Below are 14,549 nucleotides of genomic sequence, written 5' to 3'. Positions count from 1 at the left end.
TGATTGGGATGAAGTAGGGGAGAGATCCGAATTGGGTCCGGAGATTATTCAGCAGACTACTGATGTAGTAGTCAAGATCCGTGATAGGTTGAGGACTGCTCAGAATCGACAGAAGAGCTATGCGGATCAGAGGAGGAGAGATCTAGAGTTTGCCGTTGGCGACCATGTTTTCGTGAAGATAGCAGCTATGAAAGGTGTCATGCGATTCGAGAAGAAAGGAAAGCTAAGTCTGAGATTCATCGGACCATTTGAGATCCTCGACAGAGTTGGGACGTTAGCTTATCGTGTTGCTCTTCCGCCGAATCTGGCCGGAGTACACAACGTGTTCCACGTCTCTATGCTGAGTAAGTATATGGCGAATCCTTCGCATGTCTTGAACTTCGAACCATTGCAGCTCACTCCGAACCTATCTTATGAAGAAAGACCAGTGCAAATTTTGGACAGATAGGAGAAAAAGCTTCGGAACAAACTAGTGAAGTTAGTGAAGGTCAAATGACTTAATCATTTGGAGGAGGAAGCTACGTGGGAATCTGAGCCAGAAATGAGGAGTCGGTACCCCGAGTTATTCGGTAAGTTTTAATTTCGAGGACGAAATTTCTTTTAAGGGGGGAGAGTTGTAGAACTCGATAAATCAGATTACGTATAAGCCATGCATAATTGCTATTATTTAAATTAAAAATAATTTTATATATTCATGGAGTGTTTAAGTCATTTTAAAATTTGATCATTTATTTTAAAACGCAGAGGTTTAGTTTTTATCTTTTCGGTTAAATAAGCGAGGCCGGACTGGAGTTGGAGAATTGAGATAAAATTTAGTAATAAGAAAATATTCCTAAATTTAATTTAAGCCAAGGAATAATTTATTTTAATGTTAAATAATGTTTTTAAGATTTATTTAGTTAATTGGAGTTAAGTTATTAAATAAGTTCTTTTATGTTCAATTGTTAATTAAAGTCTAAATTAAAACGTGTAACCAATTGAGATAAATTAATCTAGGCCTAATATATTCAAGAAATTATAACCTAACATTTTAATAATTAATTCTATAGACCAAGCCATGCCATGCAAGAAAATGATTACCCTAATTTAATTTATTAAATTAGTAGAATACATAATGGATATCTAAGACTTTAATGATTTAAAATTCATGATTTAAGCAATATTCTTGCCTTATTTTTTTTAGAGAATCTCGGCCATCACACCCACCAAATCCCCCTCAATCCAATAATATCACACATAATTCCTTATCTCCCAAAGAAACATGGATAGAAAGATTTTTAATTGCCATTCAAACTCCCCATTTAATTGGCAACCTTCACCTCAATTACCTAGCCATTTTCCCTCACCCAACCTTCGAAAAATTTCAGAGAAAACATGAAACGTCTGCTATTCATTTTCTTAAAACGTGCTAGAATTTTTTTTTCTCTTCTTAATCTCCATAATTAAAAATATACATGTATATAAATAATTTAAAATATCTTGTCACCATTTTAAAAATAAACATTCAACTGCCATTTAAAAATCCAAAGTAAAATATTTTAAAGCATAAAATCGTCAAACATTTTACCAACCTAAAAACATTATTTGAAAAGTATAGACAATACTATAACGTCTCAAAAATCTCTCATAACATAAATAAAAGACGTAAAAATATCTTTAACATTACTTAAAATCATAAATCATAACTAGTGCGAAAAACTAGCGTCGGTCCTCGGGTTATGTGCACCTTCAGTCCAGCAAAGTCAACCATCAAGACCTCCATTATCATATTCATAATCAATATCACCTGCATCAATCACACCTAGTGAGTCTAAAGACTCAACACGTCATATTCTTGATAACGAATAATACGTAATACAGTTAACATATAACAGTGAAAAATACTTATACTTAAAATATCGTTTTCATGAAGATGCATAAACATAAACATTTTCGTAAAAATTTCATGATGCATAAAACTTTTAAATAAAAACATTTTCATAATCTTATGCATAAACATTTTCATATAAACATAAACATATTCATATTTATATCAACATACTCATGTCCTCATATTCATATTCATATTAACATATTCATATTAATGTTCGTGTATGTTGAATTCAGATCGTGATTGTGACTCGTATTCTTAAACGTATTGGGCGATTGATCCATCTAGAGAAAACCACAGTACTGGGCGACGGGGATACCAGCGAAACTCTCACCCGTCAATTGGGCCTTGGCCAACGTATTAACATATTCGTATTCGTATCACGTATTCGTATTCGTATCCAAAGAAACACGATCGTCGGTCTCTCACTGGGACCATAACCCTCACGATATCTCCAACATATTTAGTCACAATCCCTTCACGTCCTTCAACATTTCGTATTTTCATCACTTAATAAAACATGCATAATAATATCGTTTTATTTTGAAACCAATCATGCAACATGTCTTTTAAATGTCAAAAATTAACCATAAAAATCCATGAACATTAAAATAAATTTTTTAACATATAAAAATCATAAAAAAATATAAACATTTTAAAATAAATATTTAAAATCATAAACATTTAAAATAAACGTTTTGACATATTAAATCATAAAAACATCCATAAACATTAAAAATAAACATATTAACATCTTAAAAATTCATAAACATCCATAAACATTAAAAATAAACATATTAACATCTTAAAAATTCATAAACATCCATAATCATTGAAAATAATCATACTAGCATATAAAACATCATTCAGGACAATGCCATGACGTTTACTAATTTCTAGGTGTAAAAAGACCGTTTTACCCCTGGGCGTAAAATTTCCCATTTTTGAATTTTTCTTAATTTCATTGACTCTAACATGTCCCAAATAATTATTTAAGCTTACATAAATTTTCTCATATTTTTATTTGGCTTAAATCGATGACTTTTAAATTAATCTTTAAATGTGACGTATTAATGCGTTTTAATCCCGAATTAAACCAAAACTTAATATAAAATTCCTAAAATGAAAACTTAGACTTTTAATAATTATTTAAGCTTAAAGCTAATTTTTCATAATTTTATAAAGCTTAAAACTATGCTTTTCAATTAACTCGTTAATTAGCGTTTCGTGCGGCAATTAAATCTCGAATAAATCCAAAACTCATTATTTTGATCCCAAATTTTAAACATAACATTTTTATGATTTATTCTACCCTTCCAAGTCATGAGCCACACCCGTGGACCCATGGATTCAATTTTTAGTTCTTAAATCTCATTTTTGACACATAACCGAACCACCCGAGCCAACTCCTAATTTACTCGAGCCACGCCCAAGCCACCTTGAATCAAAACCTAACCAACTCATCTATGAACCCTACTGACTAATCCCAGCCCAAAAACCTGGCCCTGGCCCGCTCAAAACTTGCTGGAACTTGGCCCATGTTTCTGCATGTGTGTGTGTGTGTGTGTGCTTCCTTGTATGTCTAGGACTCTCCCAGCCGAGCCACCACCGAACCCAGCCGACCCTGACCACCCCTGGACAACTCTCAGCCCCCGCCTAGACCAGCCCAGGCCCCTGGACCAGCGCAAAATCCAGCTGAAGGAGGAAACAGCCTGTGCGTGGCTCTATGATGCAACCCTCACGGTTTCCTTGTTTTGGTCGAGCCAGCAGCGATCCAGCCACACCAGCCCCTAGCCCGACCGTTGCCCATGACCTTTGGACCCTAATGAACCACCTAGCTTGCCCCCAGACCGAGCCGCAAGCCCCTCTTCTCTCCCGCACAGATTCTACACGTGAATATGAGAGGAGTCCCACTTCGGGTGGACTCCTTCCCCAAGCCTAAAACTTGAACCCTAGCCACCCTAGGACCCAACCCAGCCCTAGATCGAGACCACCCCTGACCCTGACCCATCCTTGACCGAGCCCCCAAGCCCCATGCAAACAATCGAGTCCCTTGAACCACACATGCACATGAACTCTTCAAAAACTCACGGCTCCTACTTAACTTCCTTACCCACGGTTCCAGCATATTTCTTTTTTTCGTTTGTAGTGTTTTCCATGTTTTCTAAGACCCCTAAACTTGTGTAAAACTTGCCCCTTAACATCCTAATTCATGGCAGCCCCTTTGACAACAATAAAACATGATTTTGGAATCAAATAACACAAGTTTGGAACCTATATGCACATAGTTACGAAATTAAAATTGTGTGTCATGTTTTCTTTCAAATTATGATCAAATAAATATTATGGTGTGACAGATGTTTGAAAGAAAGAAATATTGCGTGACTTTTCATTTTAAACGCACGAATAAACGTTGACGATTGCGAAGAACGGCGACGAACAACCAAGGCTTGAAACTCCCTTGAAGCTAACGAATTTTCTTTCAATTGCTGAAGGTGTGTGTCGTGTATTTGTGTTTGAGGGGGAGATTTTATCAATTATTGGGGTGTGGGACGTGAGTTATGAGAGTGGGGGAGGGTTGTTTAATATATTATATACCTAATTAATCCACTAACAAGGCTTAGGCCCATTAATAAATTTAATTAAGCCCACTTAGCCCATTAGTGTTTAACTAAAATATTTAAAATAAATTTGCTTAATAAAGTTTGTGAATTTATTAGTACGGGTTGCCAAAACGTTCGTATTTTTGTTGAAAAAACCAACACCGATAAAAATTACGTCCCGGCGTATAAAATCACCTCCAAACCCCATATTTTCAAAAATAAGAAAAACCCACAATCATATTTTAAATAATTAAAAACAATTATTTAATAAAAACATTTTATAATTATCAGCCACCGGTCTCCGTTCCTCGATCGCAACTCGAATAATCCTTTAAAAATACATTTTAATGCAACCATGTTGAAAAATATATTTTAAACATGTAAATATGCACAACATAATTAATTCATGCAATTAAAACATTTAATTAAAATACAAGGGAATTTAATAACTGCATGCATGTGATTTGCGTGGACTTTAAATTTTCGGGGTGTTACAAAACATCAGCTAGAAACAGTGTAACAGCAGGGGAACAAGAAAGAAAATAAGAAAGGAACTCCGTCTCCGTCGTGCCATGTTCGTCGTATTGATTTGTTTCTTTGAAAAACAAATTTCTAGGCATGTTTATATTGTTCTTTGCTCTTCAATCAAGTCCTATAAATATTTTAAAACATTATATGTTCATGATTTTAAGGAGAAAAACCGATTTTTGACAGCAACTTGTAAAATACTGCATAACCCCTTCTCGGCCTTGGCTTTATGCTTCGCGGTTGGATTGTTTTTGTTGGTTGCAGGGAGTGGGTCGGTTCCAGGCACTCAAGGCTGCATCTAGACACGTATCAGAGTGGGTTAGAGTCGTGTTGGTGTGTTGGTTTAAGCCCATGCACTCAGGGTAAGGACTTGACAGCAACTTTCCCCCATGGTTGCAAGTTGAGACACGATTTTTGGTTGTTGGTTGTCTAAGGAGAGTGTTCAGATCATGGTTGGTCTGAGGCCTGTAACCATGGTTAGAACCCTCCCTTAGCATGTTTAAGACGTGACCAAGATGGCCTTTCAATACTTGGTTCACGGATACATCAAAACTTTTAAACAACAACACAAGTGCCCCTCGGTTCGTTTTTTTTCTGGTGTGTGAGTGAAGTTTGGCTTCTTGGGGTTTGGGTGGATCTTGGTTGGCTTATAGCCCTTATCCATGGTTCACACAATACCTCATGATGTCTAGATCAAGCTATGGTCTATCATATGGCCACTGAATGATATATGACAGCAAGATAAAGCAACACCCCCCATGGTACAGCACATGGTGTTCTCGGGTGAAGCTTTGGATTGTCATGAGTGTTTGCTTAGATTGTGGTTGGATTTTAGCCCTTAGCCATTGTTCAAGCCACATCTTAGGATGTTGATAAGAGACTCTGGTCGGTGGTTCAAGCCCCAATGGCCGTTGGCCTCGTAAATGAAGCATAGCAAGCGCAGCTGCTGTCACGGCTTTTGACAGCAGCTTTGCTGCGGTTCAGAGGTGGTGTGCGAGTTCTTGGTTGGATTTTAGCCTATGGCCTTGGACTGGACAGTACCTCAATGAGTTGGGAAGGTCATGTCTTTGGCCGTTTGTGATTTGGTTAAGTTTAGAGGTCGTACGATAATTTACGGTGCAATGTGCCAAAGTGACTCTCGAAAGAGCGTTTCAAGATTTTGGCCTCCATTCACCAATATTCGTGGATTACAATTCTTAGGTTTATTATTTCATCGTGTTAGGTGTATTTTGAGCATGACTAAACGATGGTTCGATGTTGGTTCGGGTTGGTACGGAGTCATGGTTAGAAATTAGTTTGTTAGTCGCGTTTGTCTCATTTGTGGTTCTGTTACGAAGCTTTGTCAAGTTGAAATTATTTGCATGTTTCTCATGTTAGAATTAGGTCGCAGCAAGCCTGGGAACGATCCAACTCATCCGGTGAAAACAGGGTTATAATTATATTACGTGCATAAAATATAAAATGTTTATTTTTGAGATATATGCGATATGTCTTGTGGCCACCTCACGCTTATGGGATCTCTACCCGGTGACTTACGACCGATTTAAGTTTATGTATGGGTACGGGCATCCAGTCCAAGGGCTGTGCTGATCTATACCGCCAAATATACTGTGGTTTATTCTGATCAGACATTCATGTTATGTTACGGGCCACTTGCGTAGAAACATTATCTCTACCAGAAAAATCTCATTATGATATTTTATGAAAGGGCTCTATCGAGCAAATCTTTTACGTACGATTTTTAGATATGCACGTATTTATAATTAGTCATGACACGATTTTCACCTTACGCTTTACGATACGATATTTTTCCGTTACACGAAATTTTATGATATATTTACTTGTTATTCACGGTATATGCATGTTGAGTCTTTAGACTCACTAGACTTGATTGTTGTAGGTACTGATGATGTAACGCCCCGAAAATTTAAAGGTCCACGCGAACCACATGCATTTGAATTATTAAATTCTCCTGTATTTTTAATTAAATGTTTTAATTGCATGAATTAATTATGTTGTGCATATTTACATGTTTAAAATATATTTTCTACATTGTTGCATTAAAATGTATTTTTAAAGGTTATTCAAGTTGCGATCGAGGAACGGAAACCTGAGGGCTAAAAAATAGAAAATGTTTTTATTAAATAATTGTTTTTAATTATTTAAAATATGGGTGATGCTGTTTATTATTTTTGAAAATAAGGGGTTTTGATGTGATTTTATACGCCGGGACGTAATTTTTATCGGTGGTAGATTTTCAACAAAAATACAAACGTAATGGCAACCCGGCTAATAAATTTACAAACTTATTTAAGCAAAATTATTTTTAATATTTTAATTAAATACTAATTAAGCACTAATGGGCCTAATTATATTCTTAATGGGCCTAAGCCTAGTTAGTAATTAATTAACTATAAAATATATTAAAAACCCTCCCCGAACCTCATACTTTGACACGCCTCTTTTCTGAAATTTCACCCACCAAAACACACGGCACACTCACACAATTGAAAGGGGATTTTCGGAAAAAGCTCAAGGGAAATTCAAGCCAAGGTTCTTGTCCGTTCTTCGCAAATCGTCAACGATTTTTCGTGCGTTAAAAATGCAAAGGCACGCCATATATCTTCCTTTTCTCATCTTTCACACCATAGTAATTATTTTAAATTGTTTTGCATGAAAAACATGGCACACAAGATGGAATTTTCGTAACTACATGCATAGGTGTCTTAAACTTGTGTTTTGCATCCCAACATCATGTTTTTATGTTGTTAAAGGGGCTGCCATGATTAGGAGTGGTTAGAGGATGTTTTTACATGTTTTCAAGGGTCCTAAAACACACCCAAACGTTGCAAAACTAGAAGAACAAAGCTGGAACCGTGGGTGGTTAGTGAGTAGGGCCGATGTGCTTGTTGGCCTTCATGAGTTAGGTTGGTTGTGCATGGGGCTTAGGGGCTCGACCATGTCTTGAGGAGGGCTAGCTTGGGATGTGACTAGGTCCTAGGAAGAGTCCTAGCATGGCTAGGACTCGTGCACCAGGCTAGGGAAGAGTCCACGCTGCATAGGACTCTTCCCGTAAGGTGATGGTGGTCGGCTGAGATTTTCAAGGGAATGGCTCGGTTGAGGGCGGGGCTAGGTGGTCTGGGTGATGACTTGGGACGGTCCAGAGAGGGGTAGGAAGGGTCAGGCCTCGTGGTGGCTCGAGCAAGAGTCCACACGAAGCATCACGAACGCACGCAGGGAGCTAGGGTGGGGCGCAGGTTGCTGTCCTTGATTTAGAAATTTCGTGTGCAGGGTCCAGGGAAGGTTAGGGTCGTGAGGGGGCAAGTGGTTGAGGGCTGGGAGAAGTCCTAGGCTAGTTAGGAGTCATATGGGTCATGGGAGTCTCACACACAAATCGTGCAGAAATATGGGGCGAGTTTCAGAAGGGTTTTGGGCGGGCCAAGGCTGGTTTTTCGGGCTGGGCTTACACAGTAGGGTCCCTAGGTGGGTTGGCTTGGGTTTGGCTCAAGGTGGCTCGGGCGTGGCTCGAGTAAATTAGGAGATGGCTCGGTGCGTTCGATAAGGTGTTAAAACTGAGAAATTAAAAGGTTACAATTGAATCCATGGGTCCACGGCGGTGGCTCATAACTTGTAAGGGTAGAATAAATCTTAAAAATGCTATGTGTAAAATTTGGGATCAAAATAATGATTTTTGGATTTATTCAGAATTTAATTGCCGCACGAAACGCTAATTAACGAGTTAATTAAAAAGTCTAGTTTTAGGCTTTATAAAATTATGAAAAATTATGTTTAAGCTTAAATAATTATTATAAGTCTAATTTTTAAATTTGGGAATTTTATATGAAATTTTGGTTTTAATTCGGGATTAAAACGTATGAATACGTCACATTTAAAGATTAAATTAAAAGTCATCGAATTAAGCTAAATAAAATTATGGAAAATTCATGTAGGCTTAAATAATTGTTTGGGACATGTTAGAGTCATGAAATCAAGTAAAAGGTCGAAAACGTAAAATGTCGAGTCCAGGGGTAAAACGGTCTTTTTACACCTAGAAATTAGTAAAGGTCATGGCAGTGCCCTAAATGCTATTTTTATGATATTATGATTATTTTTAAATGTTTATGAAATGTTCATGATTAAATTCTGATTTTTAAATTTTTAAGGGATTTTATGATTTAAGGAAGACATTTAAAAGACATGTTGCATGCTTGGTTTCAAAAACAAAATGTTATATTATGCATGATTTTTATAAAGTGGTGAGAATGTAAATGTTGAAGGAAGTGAAGTGATTGTGACTAATTCGTTAATGATGGCGACATCGTGAGGGTGATGGTCCCAGTGGGAGCCTGAAGATCGTGTTTCCATTATTGCGAATATGAGGTTATGAGGATATGAGGTTTGAGGTAAGAATGGGAATGTCGTGAGGAGAGAAGGCCCCAGAGGGAGCCCATGTATGAGAGAAGGCCCTAGAGTGAGCCCCGACGATCGTATTTCTATTTGATCATGATAGGCCAAGGCTCAGTTGACAGGTGACAGTGTCGCTGATGTCCCCGCCGCCCAGTACTGTGGTTATATGTAGATGGATCCATCGATTTTCATGTCATGTTGAGGAAAGTCACAATTAACGATCTGAATTCAACAAAGGAAAAAGAAAATGATCATGATTATGTTTAAGGTTTTATGTCATGTTATGTTGAGGAAAAAGGAAATTCATGTTTGCATGTCATGAAAATATGTTTAAAGTTTTATGCATCATGAAAATGTTTAAGAAAATGTTGTGTTTATGCATCTTCATGAAAACGATATTTTAAGTACAAGTATTTTTCACCGTTATATGTTGACTGTATTACGTATTACTCGTTATAAAGATTATGGTGTGTTGAGTCTTTAGACTCACTAGGTGTGATGGATGCAGGTGGTATTGAGGAGGACTTGATGAGTGATTTGACTGGACTGAAGGCGCACACAACCCGAGGACCAGCGCTACATTTTTCGCAATATGCTTTATGATTTCATTTAAAGATTTTAAGACTATTTACTTATGCTTTTGAGAGATTTTTTGAAAGGTTTAGTATGGGCTTTACTTTTCAAATTATTGCTTTTTAGGTTTGGTAAAACAGTAGACGATTTTACTTTATGACTATTTCACTTGAATTTTTAAATACTAGTTGGTTGAGGTTTTATTCTAGAAGGGCAAAATATTTTATTAAAATATTTTAATAGTTGGCCGAAATTAAAAAAAATAAATTTTCCAGTACTTTTAAAGCAATAAAAAGGTCAGACGTTTCAGTTGGTATCAGAGCAATGGTTCTGTAAAGGGTTGTGCCACCATCAGTGCCGGGAAGATCAGTCGTCAAGCCTCAATTTGTAAGTTTACATGCTTTATATGATTTTATGATATTACCTGCATAAGTACATGAATTAAATGTTTACGTCACATGTTTAGTAGCTTCACGATAATATATGTTCTATATGCTCTGAATTTTTATACGTGTTACGATATGAAATAAGAAATTATTTTCTTTTAACGCATGTTGGTTTTGTGGTGGGATTGGACGATGTTGATTTTTAGGTTTTAGAATTGACGTTCTACTTTTTGGGCTATAAGTTAATCGAGAATGTTATGAATGCTTTGGGACACGTAGATTCTCTAAGAAAATATTTATGATTCATGGTTACTAGTCGAATTAATTTTCGGGAATTAGACGTAAGTATTAATTATTCGAGGATTACAACGACTTTGGGAATAAGAAAATAGATAAATTGGGATTTTAAGTTGATGAAAAGTAAGATTGGTTATAAAAATTTATTTTTGGGTAAATAAGTTTAAGTTTATCGAATTATGTTATGGGAAACCCGTAGAAGGAAATTAAGAATAATAAAAACTTATGGGTTAATCGTAGGATTTTCGAAATTAAAGACCAATTAAGATAATTTTGAGGAAATTAAGAATTGATTGTTGCAATTGTTAAGGAATTTGGGGACTAGTTTAGCAATAAGCGATAATTAAATGGGTTAAATAGTGTAAGGACCGTGTATCGTATTATCGTAAATCCTGTGTGATTATCGATAATTTATGAAATTGTTATGTGATTATGTATTTGATGTATATTGTGACAATGAAGTTGAGAAAATGAATATTGAATATAATTGACGTTGTAAGAGCTCGATTGGAGAGGCCGGACGCCAATTTAGTACAAACATAAATAATTGTACAGAACGAGTGGCTCCCGGGCGGTAAAAAATGACCGCCCGAGCGCCAAGGTAGAAATTTTAAGTGTTCGGGCAGAACACTTCGCGCCCGAGCGGTAGTTTGCGACCGCCCGAGCGCGGAGCAAGTGGCATTTGGACAGAACATGCCGCGCCCCAGAGGTAATTTTTGACCGCCCGAGCGCGGTGCATTTGAAACTCGGGGGCAGAACCTCTCGCGCTCGGGCGCGAGAATTCTACCGCTCGAGCGCGAGAACGGTGGTGATAAGAACGAGACTTATGCTTTACTCTTTCTTCATTTCCTTACCGTGGCTTCGAGAGAAAAGAAGGAAAACTCGATTTCTTTCGTCTGAATCGACTTCGAGATGCTGTCTAAACGCGAAACAAATTATATATTTGTGATCGTCGCGTCGAGAGCTTCTGACTGAGGTAATTTTCTTCTAGTTCCAGCAGCTCTAAATATCAAAGTGCTGGAATAGCCTGTATTTGAAGTTGAATTTCTGATATGTAGTAGAATAACCGACAAGAAACTTGTATTCGAAGTCGGAATTGAATTGTGATATGAATTTGATTTGATATGAATTTTTGAAAGTTTCAAATGATATTTGAAACTCATATTAATGATTTTGGAGTATGTTATTGATTGGAATGAGTATGTTATTGATGTAGATAAAGTGTAATATCAATATCTTCAGGCTACATCAACTAGAAACGAAGAATTGAGGTATGTTGCAACCGAGTAACATACGACATGTATCTGTATTATATGATATATGTCGGATTGATTTGATTGATTGGAATGAGATTATGTGTCTATATGCCTTATTTGTCGATTGATGTTGCATACATGACATTGAGATTGAGATATCGGTGTATAAAATAAATGTTTTGTTAACACACATCATTTTATGCATACATCGATACATGACATGCGCGTTGAGCTATGATCCTTGGATACCCTGATATGATTTGATTGGATTCCGGGGTTTGTGAACACAATCGCTATGCCGGTATTATATGACCCGTAAAGCATAGACAATTGTGGCCCCATATGATTGGATATGAGATTTGGGATTTGATGGCGCTTTGCCGACGCTATCATACGAGTATCCCATATTGGCCGGTGTGCCAGCTCGAGCATTGATTTGATAGCGATTCGATTGATTCTGACATGTGCTCAGTGGATGGGCATTTGACCTGATACCTCCACGACATACATGCATTGCATACCATATATCATCGTTTAGATATCTGTGGTATATATGATTGGTTGTTCCATACGGAGCTTTGCTCACCCCTAAGGGGGGCTGTTGTTGTCTTTGTGTGTGGACAATGGCAGGTACTCCAGGATATCAGGAGACCGGAGATGGTGCTTCTGGAGGGGTCACAGTTTGAGTTGAGGTTTATGTTTTGTTCCCAGTATATATGTATATGTATCTATATACCGGAGCATGTCCCGAGGATATAAGTTGTTTGTATGTGATTGGCTTTGATTACGTGTGGGCGTGTTTTTATGAATTGAGATGAAATACTATTTTTAGTATTCAAATAAAATGATTTGGGCTCATTATAAAGAAAATTTAAACTCGTTTTCCGCTGTAATTAGTTAACCCTAATCAGATTGCATTGTAATAACGATTAGGAGGTAAGGACCCCACAAATAGTAAGAATTTTGAGAGTTTAGACTTTTTTAGAATATATGGAACATTGGGATATCATGGTTATATTGTTATAAGGAATGTTAATCAAGGGTTTTTAAGGATGAATCGATATTAGGCTTGAAAATTTAAGAGTTAGCGGATGCGTTTGGGATTTTAAGATTGAAATTTGATAAGTTGATGAATATTTTGGGTATAAAATAAGGAAAATAATGTACGATAAGTATGACCATCCATCTTTTAACTTTGGGAATTTTAAGAAAAATGGAAATTCGAGGTTATAATAGTATAGAACTAAGTCATTATGGGTTTTTCTAAGTTGCAATTCACGAATAAGGATTTAGAAGGAAAATTTAATTGGGATCAAGGAGACGTAAGGACATTTTAGAACTTAAGTTTGATCAGAGTAGCGCAGCGGAAGCATGGATTTTTGGGATACTAGAACTAAGACTAAACTTTGGATTATCTAGGATAAGCAAATTTCGAGGACGAAATTCAATTTAAGGGGGAGAGATTGTAACGCCCCGAAAATTTAAAGGTCCACGCGAACCAATGCATTTGAATTATTAAATTCTCCTGTATTTTTAATTAAATGTTTTAATTGCATGAATTAATTATGTTGTGCATATTTACATGTTTAAAATATATTTTCTATATTGTTGCATTAAAATTTATTTTTAAAGGTTATTCAAGTTGTGATCGAGGAACGGAGACCGAGGGCTGAAAAATAGAAAATATTTTTATTAAATAATTGTTTTTAATTATTTAAAATATGGGTGATGCTGTTTATTATTTTTGAAAATAAGGGGTTTTGATGTGATTTTATACGCCAGGACGTAATTTTTATCGGTGTTGGATTTTCAACAAAAATACAAACGTAATGGCAACCCGGCTAATAAATTCACAAACTTATTTAAGCAAAATTATTTTTAATATTTTAATTAAATACTAATTAAGCACTAATGGGCCTAATTATATTCTTAATGGGCCTAAGCCTAGTTAGTAATTAATTAACTATAAAATATATTAAAAACCCTCCCCAGACCTCATACTTTGACACGCCTGTTTTCTGAAATTGCACCCACCAAAACACACGGCACACTCACACAATTGAAAGGGGATTTTCGGAAAAAGCTCAAGGGAAATTCAAGCCAAGGTTCTTGTCCGTTCTTCGCAAATCGTCAACGATTTTTCGTGCGTTAAAAACGCAAAGGCACGCCATATATCTTCCTTTTCTCATCTTTCACACCATAGTAATTATTTTAAATTGTTTTGCATGAAAAACATGGCACACAAGATGGAATTTTCGTAACTACATGCATAGGTGTCTTAAACTTGTGTTTTGCATCCCAAAATCATGTTTTTATGTTGTTAAAGGGGCTGCCATGATTAGGAGTGGTTAGAGGATGTTTTTACATGTTTTCAAGGGTCCTAAAACACACCCAAACAGTTGCAAAACTAGAAGAACAAAGCTAGAACCGTGGGTGGTTAGTGAGTAGGGCCGATGTGCTTGTTGGCCTTCATGAGTTAGGTTGGTTGTGCATGGGGCTTCGGGGCTCGACCAGGTCTTGAGGAGGGCTAGCTTGGGACGTGACTAGGTCCTAGGAAGAGTCCTAGCATGGCTAGGACTCGTGCACCAGGCTAGGGAAGAGTCCACGCTGCATAGGACTCTTCCCGTAA

General features: G+C 36.7%; 1 long non-coding RNA gene across 1 annotated transcript in view; it reads right to left on the bottom strand.

Moving 5' to 3' along the window:
* Positions 1-1,658: 1,658 nt before the first annotated feature.
* The window catches only part of LOC142522233 (uncharacterized), a 39,707-nt gene continuing 26,816 nt past the window's right edge, over positions 1,659-14,549 (bottom strand). The window contains exon 3 of the long non-coding RNA XR_012814422.1: positions 1,659-1,786. This is a non-coding gene — a long non-coding RNA (uncharacterized LOC142522233). The remainder of the gene's footprint in view (positions 1,787-14,549) is intronic.

Source organism: Primulina tabacum, chromosome 13, assembly GCF_025594145.1.
Source record: "Primulina tabacum isolate GXHZ01 chromosome 13, ASM2559414v2, whole genome shotgun sequence".
Lineage (NCBI taxonomy): Eukaryota > Viridiplantae > Streptophyta > Magnoliopsida > Lamiales > Gesneriaceae > Primulina > Primulina tabacum.
Note: the sequence above shows the minus strand (reverse complement) of the source record. Positions and strands in the feature narration are given on the sequence as shown.